The sequence below is a fragment of the Plecotus auritus genome (genome assembly GCF_963455305.1).
Source record: "Plecotus auritus genome assembly, chromosome: 2".
Taxonomy (NCBI): Eukaryota; Metazoa; Chordata; class Mammalia; order Chiroptera; family Vespertilionidae; genus Plecotus; species Plecotus auritus.
Window position 1 is genome coordinate 119,401,970 of NC_137771.1, and position 12,172 is coordinate 119,414,141.

The following is a 12,172-nucleotide window of genomic DNA, read 5'->3' on the forward strand; positions in this document are numbered from 1 at the left end:
GGCGAAGGAGGTCCGACGCCTCAGCGGCCCGAGCTTTGGGTTCTGGGCTGTGTTGGTCCCCTGCTCCAAGGAGCCCTGTGGTGCATGCTGCGGCGCGGGGATTAGCGGATTCTTCTGATCGCAAATATCAAATATGTAGCAGCCTGGGGGGCAAGTTGCTAGGCTCTATGGGAGACAAAAAGGTGTTTAAAATCCGAACGCCCCCCCTCCCCGCAGAGCTTACATTTATATCAATAGCTATATTAAGCACTGCGTCAGGAACTGTTCTTACCATTATTGTTCCCATTAAAGGTAAGGAAACTGAGACTTCTTTCTTTCTTTACACTTTTTTATTACAAATATATTATACATTTCTTTTACAAATTAAGAAGGTACAGATTAGCAAAACTATACACAGGTTTTTTTAAAAGACAAGTTTGAATCATATTCTACTTACATTTATAATGGTGTTGTTTTTCCATTTAAAGCATACCATGAAATACTTATTTACAATTAACTGGTCTTCTACAAAATCATTTAAAAATATTTTTTTAATTGATTTCAGAGAGGAAAAGAGAGGGAATCCAACCATGATCTCCTGGTTTATAGGTCAATGCTCAACCACTGAGCCATGCCCACCGGGATACAAAATCACTTCTAATGTTAGCATGCTACTCCATTCTATGAACATTCTATAATTATATTTTCAATAATGGTTAGATATTTAGCTTCCTCTTGCTACCCCCTTCTCTTCATTAATAAATAGCTTTTAGAACCAATAAAGCAGCTTTCTGATATTTTCTATTAGTTTTTGAATTTACTAAAGCTTCAAAGGGTAGCAGTAGCAAACACTAAAATAAAAACTGTTCTTGGCTGAAACTTTTTCCCCCACATTGATTTTCAGAGAGAGTTGAAGGCAAGTGGAGGGTGGGGATGGGGAAGAGAGAGAGAGAGAGAGAGACTGACTCCTGAGCATGCTCCCCAACTGGGGCTGGAGAATTGAACCTGCAGACCAGGTACATGCTCTTGACAAACCTGCAACCCTTCAGTGTACACGTCTACCTTCTAACCCAGCCGTGGGCAAACTACGGCCCGAGGGCCCGATCCGGCCCATTCGGCTGTTCTATCCGGCCCGCAGAGCCAAAAGAGCAGAGGGTTCTCTTGCTCTCCCCTCCGCTCCTTCACCAGCAGCAGTGTTAACATGGCAACGTCGGGAAACAAGGCCGCAGCTCCTTCTTCTGAGTGGGCAGATTTATATCCGCCCATTCAGTAGAAGGAACAACCTCTCAATCTTCCAGAGGCTCCTTGTAATGCCCGCGGACGCGTCCCCCGACATCACCCTGGGTCACCCTGGGAATGCGTAGACACGTTATCGTGGTGATGTAGGGAGACACGCCCCTGGAGAGCACAGTATCAGAGCATTAGCTAAAAAGGAGACCAACAACACTGTTCCCACTGAAGTTGATGTTTTAAAGACCAAAAACCTTTCAACCCAGTCTACATTGCCATCTACATCTACGTCCCGGGCATAATTTGGAAGTTGCACTAAAGAAAATGTTTAATTTACTGTTTACACATTTTGTTCTTTTCTATTTGTTTTAGTTTTAAATTATTTTATTATATTTAAGTTTAATTTGAAAGGCTTTTGTACCTTTCCTTTGTTAGGCAATTTTATTTTGCCTTTGCCATCTTCAATATAAGGTATGTTATTGTGCTATGATTCTTCCATTTTTTGAAGTTTCAAATTATAATAATTAGTGTTTACATTCTTCTTGTTAAAATGTTTGAAATGAATAAAACTATTGAAATAAAAAAAAAAGACCGTACCCTTTTATGTAATGATGTTTACTTTGAATTTATATTAGTTCACACAAACACTCCATCCATGCTTTTGTTCCGGCCCTTCGGTCCAGTTTAAGAACCCATTGTGGCCCTCAAGTCAAAAAGTTTGCCCACTCCTGTTCTAACCACTGAAACAAGCTATCCAGGGCACAACCGAAGCTTTTATAGACTACTAGAGGCCCAGTACACAGATTTATGCACTGGTCCCTCAGCCTGGCCTGCACCCTCTCACAATCCAGGGCCTCTCGGGGGATGTTGCACTGCCAGTTTGACCCGATCTGGCCTGTGGGGATGGGGCCAAAACTGGCAGTCCGACATCCCTCGAGGGATGTAGTAGTGCACGAAGTGGCAGATGGCCGGGGAGGAGCCTGAGCCCAGGCTGGGTGCTGTGCTGCTCCCGCTCATCCTGGCCCCACTGCGCCTGCCACCACTGCTGCTTGGTAGGCTCGCTGAGCAGCACTCCAGCTGTGGGAGCACACTGACCACCAGGGGGCAGCTCCTGCATTGAATGTCTGCCCCCTTGTGGTCAGTGTGTGTCAGAGTGACCAGCCAGTTGTTCGGTTGCTTACTAGTAGGCTTATATATATATAGACTAGAGACCCAGTGCATGAATTCGTGCACCTTGAAAGGAACTGTGGGAACTGATGGCATGGAGCAATTGGGGCTGGTGCCAGCAGTGGGTGTGAGCAGTGGCTGCAGCCCCAATCGCTGCTCAGGAGCACGGGGAGGTAGAGAAACCTTCAGGGGCGTTTGGGGTTGGCACAAGGCACCGGCAGTGGGTGTGAGTGGCAATTCCAGTGCCTGAAGTTGGTGTGAGTGCCCGCTGGTGGGACCAGGACGTGTGGGAGCAAAGAATTTTCAGTAACCACCAGAGGCTTGCCCCGATGACAGCAACTGGTGCCCTGCCTTGGTCTGGCACCCCTGTTCACCTGCTTTACCATCCCGCTGCGGCCGATGCCTGCCATGTTCTGCACGTGCCCCCTGGTGGTCAGTGCATGTCATAGCGACTGGTTGTTCAGTTCTGCTGTTCAGTCTATTTGCATATTAGCCTTTTATTATATAGGATTAGTTTGCACAGAGCTTTTATATATGTTACCTTATTTCTCTTAATACTAGAGGCCTGGTGCACGAAATTCGTGCATGGGGGTGGGTGTGTGTCCCTCAGCCCAGCCTGCACCCTCTCCAATCTGGGACCCCTCGAGGGATGTCCGACTGCCCGTTTAGGCCCGATCCTACCAAGCAGTCGGACATCCCTCTCACAATCCAGGACTGCTGGCTCCCAACTGCTCACCTGCCTGCCTTCCTGATTGCCCCTAACCGCTTCTGCCTGTCAGCCTGATCACCCCCTAACCACTCCCCTGTCAGCCTGATTGATGTCTAACTGCCCTCCCCTGCCAACCTGATTGCCCCTAACTGCCCTCCCCTGCAGGCCTGGGTCCCCCCCAACTTCCCTCCTCTGCTGGCCTGGTCACCCCTAACTGCCCTCCCCTGCAGGCCTGGTCCCCCCCAACTGCCCTCCCTTGCAGACCTGGTCCCTCCCAACTGCCCTTTCCTGCTGGCCATCTTGTGGTGGCCATCTTGTGGTGGCCATCTTGTGTCCACATGGGGGCAGCCATCTTGTGTTTTGGAGTAATGGTCAGTTTGCATATTATTCTTTTATTAGATAGGATAGAGGCCTGGTGCACGGGTGGGGGCCAGCTGGTTTGCCCTGAAGGGTGTCCCAGATCAGGGTGGGGGTTCCATTGGGGCATGGGGCAGCCTGGGTGAGGGGCCTGTGGTGGTGTGCAGGCTGGTCACCCCCCCCCCCCCCCCGGCGACCCAAGCGGAGGCCCTGGTATCTGGGATTTATTTATCTTCTATAATTGAAACTTTGTAGCCTTGAGTGGAGCCACGCCTCCTGCTCGCTCCGTGGCCGCAGCCATTTTTGTTGGGATTTATTTATCTTCTATAATTGAAACTTTGTAGTGGAGGCCAAGGCAGGCCAGGGCTGTGGGAGCTTGGCTTCCTCCATCACCGGGGGCAACCCAAGCCTCCTGCTCTCTCCAGCTCCGTGGCTGCCGCCATTTTTGTTGGGATTTATTTATCTTCTATAATTGAAACTTTGTAGCCTTAAATGAAGGCCTGGGCTAGCCAGGGTGTGCAGAAAGCTTGGCTTCCTCCATTGCCGAGGAAACCCAAGCCTCCTGCTCGCTCCTTGGCTGCAGCCATCTTGGTTGGGTTAATTGGCATACTTGCTCCTGATTGACTGGTGGGCATGGCTTGTGGGTGTAACAGAGTGATGGTTAATTTGCATATTACTCTTTTATTAGATAGGACTAGAGTCCCAGTGCACGAATTCTTGCACGGGTGGAGTCCCTCGGCTTGGCCTGCGATCGGGACTGATCGGGGCCATTTGGGCCTGCTGGCCAGGGGAAGGGACCATGGGAGGTTGGCTATGGGAGGGCACTGACCACCAGGGGGCAGCTTCTGCATTGAGTGTCTGTTCCCTGGTGGTCAGTGAGTGTCATAGCAACCGGTCGACCAGTTGTTCAGTTGACCGGTCGTAACGGTCGCTTAGGCTTTTATATATATATAAATGCTTTTTAAAATTTTTTCCCCTCTTTTTCTTTTTCAATATATCTTTTTTATTGATTTCAGAGAGGAAGGGAGAGGGAGAGAGAGGGAGAGAAATATCCATGAGGAGAGAGAATCATGGATTGGCTGCCTCCTGCATGCCCCCTACTGGGGATGGAGCCTGCAACCTGGGCATGTGCCCTTGACCGGAATCGAACCTGGGACCCTTCAGTCCGCAGGCCAACGCTCTATCCACTGAGCCGCACCGGCTAGGGCATAGGCTTTTATATATATAGATAGATGTTCAATAGCCCTTAACTTGTTCTTACAGATGAAGAATCAAAGCTCCCAAATTACATATTAAGCTAGTGACAATGGGAAGGAGAGGATCAGATTGCTTGACCACTTGTTCCAAAGCCCATCATTCTACACAGGAGTATGAAAGCTAAAGGTTTGTAACAAGTTCTGTGAGTGATTATAAATTAGGATAAAGAAGATTTATCTTGTAGAGCTCAGAGCAATTTATTTTTATGTGTTATGTGTTTAATATGGTGTGAAAATTCAGTTCCTTTCCCAGCTGTCCCTCTCACCTGCTGTGGTTCAAATATAAGAGTATATAATTGTTCATTGGTAGGAATATGATTCTCCAAATCTCACCCTCTTTGTGTTTGGTTGGGAGAAATGGAGAGAGAGAGAGAGAGAGAGAGAGAGAGAGAGAGAGAGAGTTCTTATTTATCTTATAGCACCTAGGGATTGAGGTAACTCTTTCCATAGTATGAATCTCCTGGGCAGAAATGAAAATTAAAAGTTTCTTCCTTATTAAAAAATTTTTTTAAAAAAATTAATTAAAAGGCATTATTTTTAAAAGTAAAAACATAAATTGCAAATTGGGAGAAGATATTGCAACATAAATAACTGATACTGGATTAGCAAGCAGAATATATAGGAACCGCAAATCAATTTAGAAGAGAAAAACAACCCAAAAGCAAAATGGGCAAAGACATGAATAGATACTAACAAAATATGAAGTAAAATATCAATAAACAAAAATCTCCTCAACCTAATAAATTTGTCAGAAAAGCAAACTACAATTTGCAAGATACAATTTTCCTGGGCCAATTTGTGAGCTATATAAAATTCCAACAAAATCAAGTACTTAGAAAAGATAGGATTGATAGGATTTCTCATATTCTACTCACATTGCAAACAATTTTATTCTCCTTTAGAAAATAATTTTGCATTGTCTAGTAACATTAAAAATTGTAAAAAAAAAATAAAAAAAATAAAAATTGTGCATGATCTCCTTCAGCAATGTCAACCTTAAATATATATGTGCTTTTAAAAAAATGCTTTATTATTTAAAGTATTACCTTATGTCTCCTTTTTCCCCCATTGACCTCTTCCCAGCCACTCCCCCCCCCCACAGCACATGCCCTCACCCACCTAGTGTCTGTGTCCATTGGTTATGCTTATATGCATGCCTACAAGTCCTTTGGTTGCTCTCTTACACCCCACCACCCCTGCCTTCCCTCTGAGGTTTGACGGTCTGTTTGATGTTTCTCTGTCTCTGGATTTATTTTTGTTCATCATTTTATGTTCTTGATTATATTCCAGAAATGAGTGAGGTCATGTGATACTTGTCTTTCTCTGACTGGCTGATTTTGCTTAGCATAATGCTCTCCATGTCCATCCATGCTGTTGCGAATGGTAAGAGTTCTTTCTTTCTTTTTTTACAGCAGCATAGTATTCCATTGTGTAGATGTACCACAGTTTTCTAATCCACTCATCTGCTGATGGGCACTTAGGCTGTTTCCAAATCTTCACTATTGTAAATTGTGCTGCTGTGAACATTTGGATGCATATGTTCTTTCTGATTGATGTTTCTTATTCTTTGGGATATATTCCTAGAAGTGGGATTACTTGGTCAAATGGGAGTTCCATTTTTAATTTTTTGAGGAAACTCCATGTTGTTTTCCACAGTGGCTGCACCAGTCTGTATTCCCACCAGCAGTGTACAAGGGTTCCCTTTTCTCCACATCCTTGCCAGCACTTGTCATTTATTGATTTGTTGATGATAGCCATTCTGACAGGTGTGAGATGGTACCTTATTGTCATTTTGATTTGCATCTCTCAGATGATTATTGTCTTTAAGCATTTTTTCATTTGTCCCTTGGCCTTCTGTATATCCTCTTTCCCTATAAATTTAGAGATTAAACCCTTATCGGATGTCACATTGGCAAATATGTTCTCCCAAGCAGTGGGTTTTCTTATTGTTTTGTTGATGGTTTCTTTTGCTGTGCAGAAGCTTTTTATTTTGATGTAGTCCCATTTGTTTATTTTCTCCTTTGTTTCCATTGTCCTAGGACAGTGGTTGGCAAACTCATTAGTCAACAGAGCCAAATATCAACAGTACAACGATTGAAATTTCTTTTGAGAGCCAAATTTTTTAAACTTCTTCTAATGCCACTTCTTCAAAATAGACTCGCCCAGGCCATGGTATTTTGTGGAAGACCCACACTCAAGGGGCCAAAGAGCCGCAGTTTGCTGACCACTGTCCTAGGAGATGTGTTAGTAAACATATTGGTATGAGCTATCTATATATATAAAAAGCCAGCGACCAGAATGCCATAACGACTGTAACGACCGGTTGCTATGACGCCCACTGTGGCCAACGAACCAGGGGGGTGGGGCCAGCCGGCCAACCTCCCAAGGCCCCTCCTCCCAGCTGGCCCCACCCCCGATCAGCCCCCACCACCCTGATCACCCTGCGGCCCCTCTCCCCAGCCAGCTCTGTCCCTGATCACGCCCCCCAACACACCAATCGTGGATGGGGCTGGCCAACCTCCCACAGCCCCTCCCCCAGCCACTGACCCAAATCGGCCCTCCCACCCCAATCAGGGATAGGGCCCGCTGGCCAATCGCCCACGGCCCCTCACCCCAGCCGGCCCAGCCCTGATCAGGCCCTAATCAGGGGCAGGTCGGCCAGCCAACCTCCCGCCAACTCCTCCTCCTGACAGACCCAGCCCCAATCAGGGCAGATTGGGGCTGGGCCAGCCGGACTCCACCCATGCACAAATTCGTGTACTGGGCCTCTAGTATCTGATATTTTGCTGCCTATGTATTCTTCTAAGATTTTTATGGTTTCCTGTCTTATGTTTAAGTCTTTTATCCATTTTGAGTTTATTTTTGTGAATGAAGTAAATTGGTGGTCAAGTTTCATTTTTTTGCTTGTATCTGTCCAATTTTATCAGCACCAGTTATTGAAGAGACTGTCTTGACTTCATTGTGTATTCTTGCCTCCTTTGTCAAATATTAATTGAGCATAATGGTTTGGGTCGATTTCTGGGTTCTCTGTTCTGTTCCATTGGTCCATGTGTCTGTTCTTATGCCAGTACCATGCTATTTTGAGAACAGTGATATTGTAATATAATTTTATGTCTGGTATTGTGATCCCTCCAACTTTGTTCTTTTTTTCCTCAGGATTGCTGCAGCTATTTGGGGTCTTTTTTTAAAAAAAAAATGTATATTTTTTATTATTTCAGAGAGGAAGGGAGAGGGAGATAGAAATATTAATGATCAGAGAGAATCATTGATCGGCTGCTTCTTGCATAACCCCTCTGGGGACCAAGCCCCCAACCCAGGCCTGTGCCCTTGACTGGAATCCAACCTGGGATCCTTCAGTCCACAAGCTGATGCTCTATCCACTGAGCCAAGCTGGTTAGGATTTAGGGTCTATTTTTTTATTCCATATATATTTTTGGAGAGTTTGTTTAGGTTTATGAAATATGCCATTGGTATTTTAGTGGGGATTGCATTGAATCTATAGATTGCTTTTGGTAGTATGGACATTTTAATGATGTTGAGTCTACCAGTCCATGAACATGGTATATTCTTGTACTTGTTTATATCTTCTATCTCTTTTTTCAACGTTCTATAGTTTTTAGAGTACAGGTCTTTTGTCTCCTTAAGTTTATTCATAGGTACCTTAATTTTGTTATTGCAATGGTAAATGGTATTTTTTTTTTTTAGTTTCTCTTTCTGTGAGTTCATTATCCTATATAATAAAAAGCTAATATGCAAATAGACTGAATGGTGGAACAACCGGTTGCTATGATGTGCACTGACCCGGGGGCAGACGCTCAATTCAGAAGCTGCCCCCTGGCAGGCGACATCCCCTGAGGGGTCCCAGATTGCACGAGGGTGCAGGCCAGCTGAGGGGACCCCCCCCACACACACCTCAGTGCATGAATGTCGTGCACCGGGCCTCTAGTTGGTGTATAAAAATGTCATAGATTTCTGGGTGTTAATTTTGTATCCTGCTATTTTGCTAAATTCATTTATTAAATCAAGTAGTTTTTTGATGGAGTCTTCAGGGTTTTCTATGCACAATATCATGTCATCTGCAAATAATTATGGTTTTACTTCTTCTTTTCCAATTAGGATGCCTTTTATGCCTTCTTCTTCTCTGATCACTATGGCTAGCACTTCCAGTACTATGTTGAACATGACAAAAAAAAAAAAAAGTGGACATCCCCGTCTTTTCCTGGTCTTAGGGGAAATGGTTTAAGTTTTTGCCCATTGACTATGATGTTGGCTGTAGGTTTGTCATATAAGGCTTTTATTATGTTGAGGTATGATCTCTCTATTCCTACTTTGCTGAGAGTTTTTATCAAGAAAGGGTGTTGAATTTTGTTGAATACTTTTTCTGCATCAATTGAAATGACCATGTGATTTTTGTCTTTCAGTTTGTTTATGTGATGTATAATGTTTATTGATTTGTGGGTATCGTACCAGCCTTGCATTCCTGGAATAAATCTCACTTGGTTATGGTGTATGATCTTTCTAATGTAATGCTAGATCCAACTTGCTAGAATTTTATTGAGGATTTTAGCATCTATGTTCAACAGGGATATTGGCCTGTATTTCTCTTTCTTTTTAGTGTCTTTATGTGGTTTTGGGATTAGGGTAATGCTGACCTCATAAACAGAGCTTGAAAGTATTCCTTCCTCTTGAATATATTTTTTTAAATATATTTTATTGATTTTATTACAGAGAGGAAGGGAGAAGGATAGAGAGTTAGAAACATTAATGAGAGAGAAACATCAATCAGCTGCCTCCTGCACACCTCCTACTGGGGATGTGCCCACAACCAAGGTACATGCCCTTGACCGGAATTGAACCTGGGACCTTTCAGTCTGCAGGCTGACTCTCTATCCATTGAGCCAAACCGGTCAGGGCCCTCTTGAATATTTTGAGGAGGTTAGGTTTTAGTTCTTCTTTGAATGTTTGGTAAAACTTCCCTGTGAAGCTGTTTGGTCCAGGGCTTTTGTTTGCTGGAAGTTTTATTTATTTGTTTGTTTGTTTGTTTGTTTGTTTGTTTATTTATTTTAATTACTGCTTCAATTTCATCCATAGTTATCAGGATATTTAGATTTTTTGATTCTTCTTGCTTGAGTTTTGTAAGATTGTATTTTTCTAGGAATATGTCCATTTCATCTATGTTGTTCAATTTGTTGGAATACAGTTGTTCATAATTTTTTTTTTGTTTTTCTTGTGGTTTTTTTTTTTTACAATCCTTTGTATTTCTGTGGTGTCAGCTGTTACTTCACCTCTTTCATTTCTGATTTTGTTTATTTGGGTCCTCTCTCTTTGCTTCTTGGTAAGCCTGACTAGAGGTTCATCAATCTTGTTTATCCAATCAAAGAAACAGCTCTTGGTTCTAGTGATCTTTTTTATTGTTTTGATTTTTTTTTTGGTCTCTATGTCATTTACTTCCACTCTGATCTTTATTATTTCCTTCCTTCTGCTTACCCTGGGCTTTTCTTGTTGCTCTCTTTCTAATTCTTTAAGTTTAGGGTTAGATAATTTATTACCAGTTTTTCTTGTTTTTTGAGGTAGGCCTGTAGTCTTATGAATTTCCCTCTCAGAACTGCTTTCACTGTGTCCCATAGATTTTGGATTGTTGTGTTTTCATTGTCATTTGTTTCCAGAATTTTTAAAATTTCTTCTTTGATCTCTTTGGTAACCCAACCATTGTTTAATAGCATGCTATTTAGCCTCCATGTGTTTGATGTTTTTATTGTCTTTATCTGTTTTTTTTTTTATTGTAGTTGATTTCTAATTTTATGCCATTATGATCTGAGAAGATGCTTGATATAATTTTAATCTTCTTAAACTTGAAAAGACTTTGCCTGTGTCCTAATATGTGGTCTATCTGTAAAAATGTCCCATGAGCACTTGAGAAGAATGTATATTCCATAGCTTTGGGATGTAATGTTCTGAAGATCAGTTCCATCTGATCTAGTGAGTCGTTTAGGCTTGTTGTTTCTTTGCTGATTTTTTTGTCTATAAGATTTATCTAGTGATGTCAGTGGGGTATTAAAATCCCCTACTATGATTGTATTGCTGTCAATCTCACCCTGGATATCTCCCAGTTTTTGTTTTGTTTTTTTTTTATGTATTTGGGTGTTCCTGTGTTGGGTGCATATATGTTTACCAGAGTTATATCCTCTTGTTGTATCGATCCGTTTAGTATTATAAAGTGGCCTTCCTTATCTCTTATTATGGCCTTCACTTTGAGGTCTATTTTGTCAGACATGAGTTTTGCAACACCAGCTTTTTTTTTTTTTCATTTCTGTTTGCCTGATAAATTTTTCCCATCCCTTCATTTTCAGTCTGTGTGAGTCCTTTGTTATGAGGTGGGTCTCTTGTAGACAGCATATATATGGATCATGTTTTCTTATCCATTCAGACATCCTATGTCTTTTTATTGGAGCATTTTATCCATTTATATTTAAGGTTATTATTGATAGGTACTTATTTATTGCCATTTTAATTCTGTATGCCTAGGTTTCTCTCTCTCTCTGTGTTTTTTCTTGTCATTTCAGCAGGCCCTTTAGCATTTCTTGCAGTGCTAGTTTGGTGGTGAAGAACTCCTTTAGTCTTTTTTTGTTTCTGGGAAGCTCTTTATTTGACCGTCTATTTTGAATGATAGCCTTGCTTGATATAGTAATCTTGGTTTCAGATCCTTGCTTTCCATTACCTTGAGTACTTTATGCCATTCCCTTCTGGCCTGTAGAGTTTCTGTTTAGAAATCAGCTGATAGCCTTTTGGGATCCCCTTTGTAGGTATTTTCTTTTCTCTTGCTGCCTTTAAGATGATCTCTTTGTCTTTAATTTTTGGCATTTTAATTATGATGTATCTGAGTGTGGGTCTGTTTGGGTTCTTCTTGTGTGGGACTCTCTGTGCCTCCTGAACTTGTATGACTTTTTCCTTCACCAGGTTAGGGAAGTTTTCTGCCATTATTTTCTCAAACACATTCTCTATCCTTTCCCCCTTTCTTCCCCTTCTGGCACACATATTATGTGAATATTGTTATATTTCATGTTGTCCCACAGCTCCCTTAAGCTGTCCTCCTGTTTTTTTAATTTTTTTTTAAATTTTTTGTTTTGTTTTGTTTCTCTGATTGAGTGATTTTTTTACCCTGTCTTTTAATTCACTGATCCAGTCCCTAACTTCCCCTAATGTTGTGTATATTCCTTCCAATGTGTTCTTTATTAGTGCTATGTCATTCTTTATTTCTGACTGTTCTTTTTTCAAGGTTACTATATCTTTTCTAATGCTGTAGAGCATTTTTACCATCATTATTCTGAACTCGATATCAGATAAGTTTCTTATTTCCATTTCATTTATCTCTTCTTCTGGAGAATCTCTTATTCTTCAATTTGTTGTTTTTTCCTCCCAATTTTGGCTTCCTGTTTGTGTTTGCGTTTATGTATTAGGTAGATCTGCTAGTCTC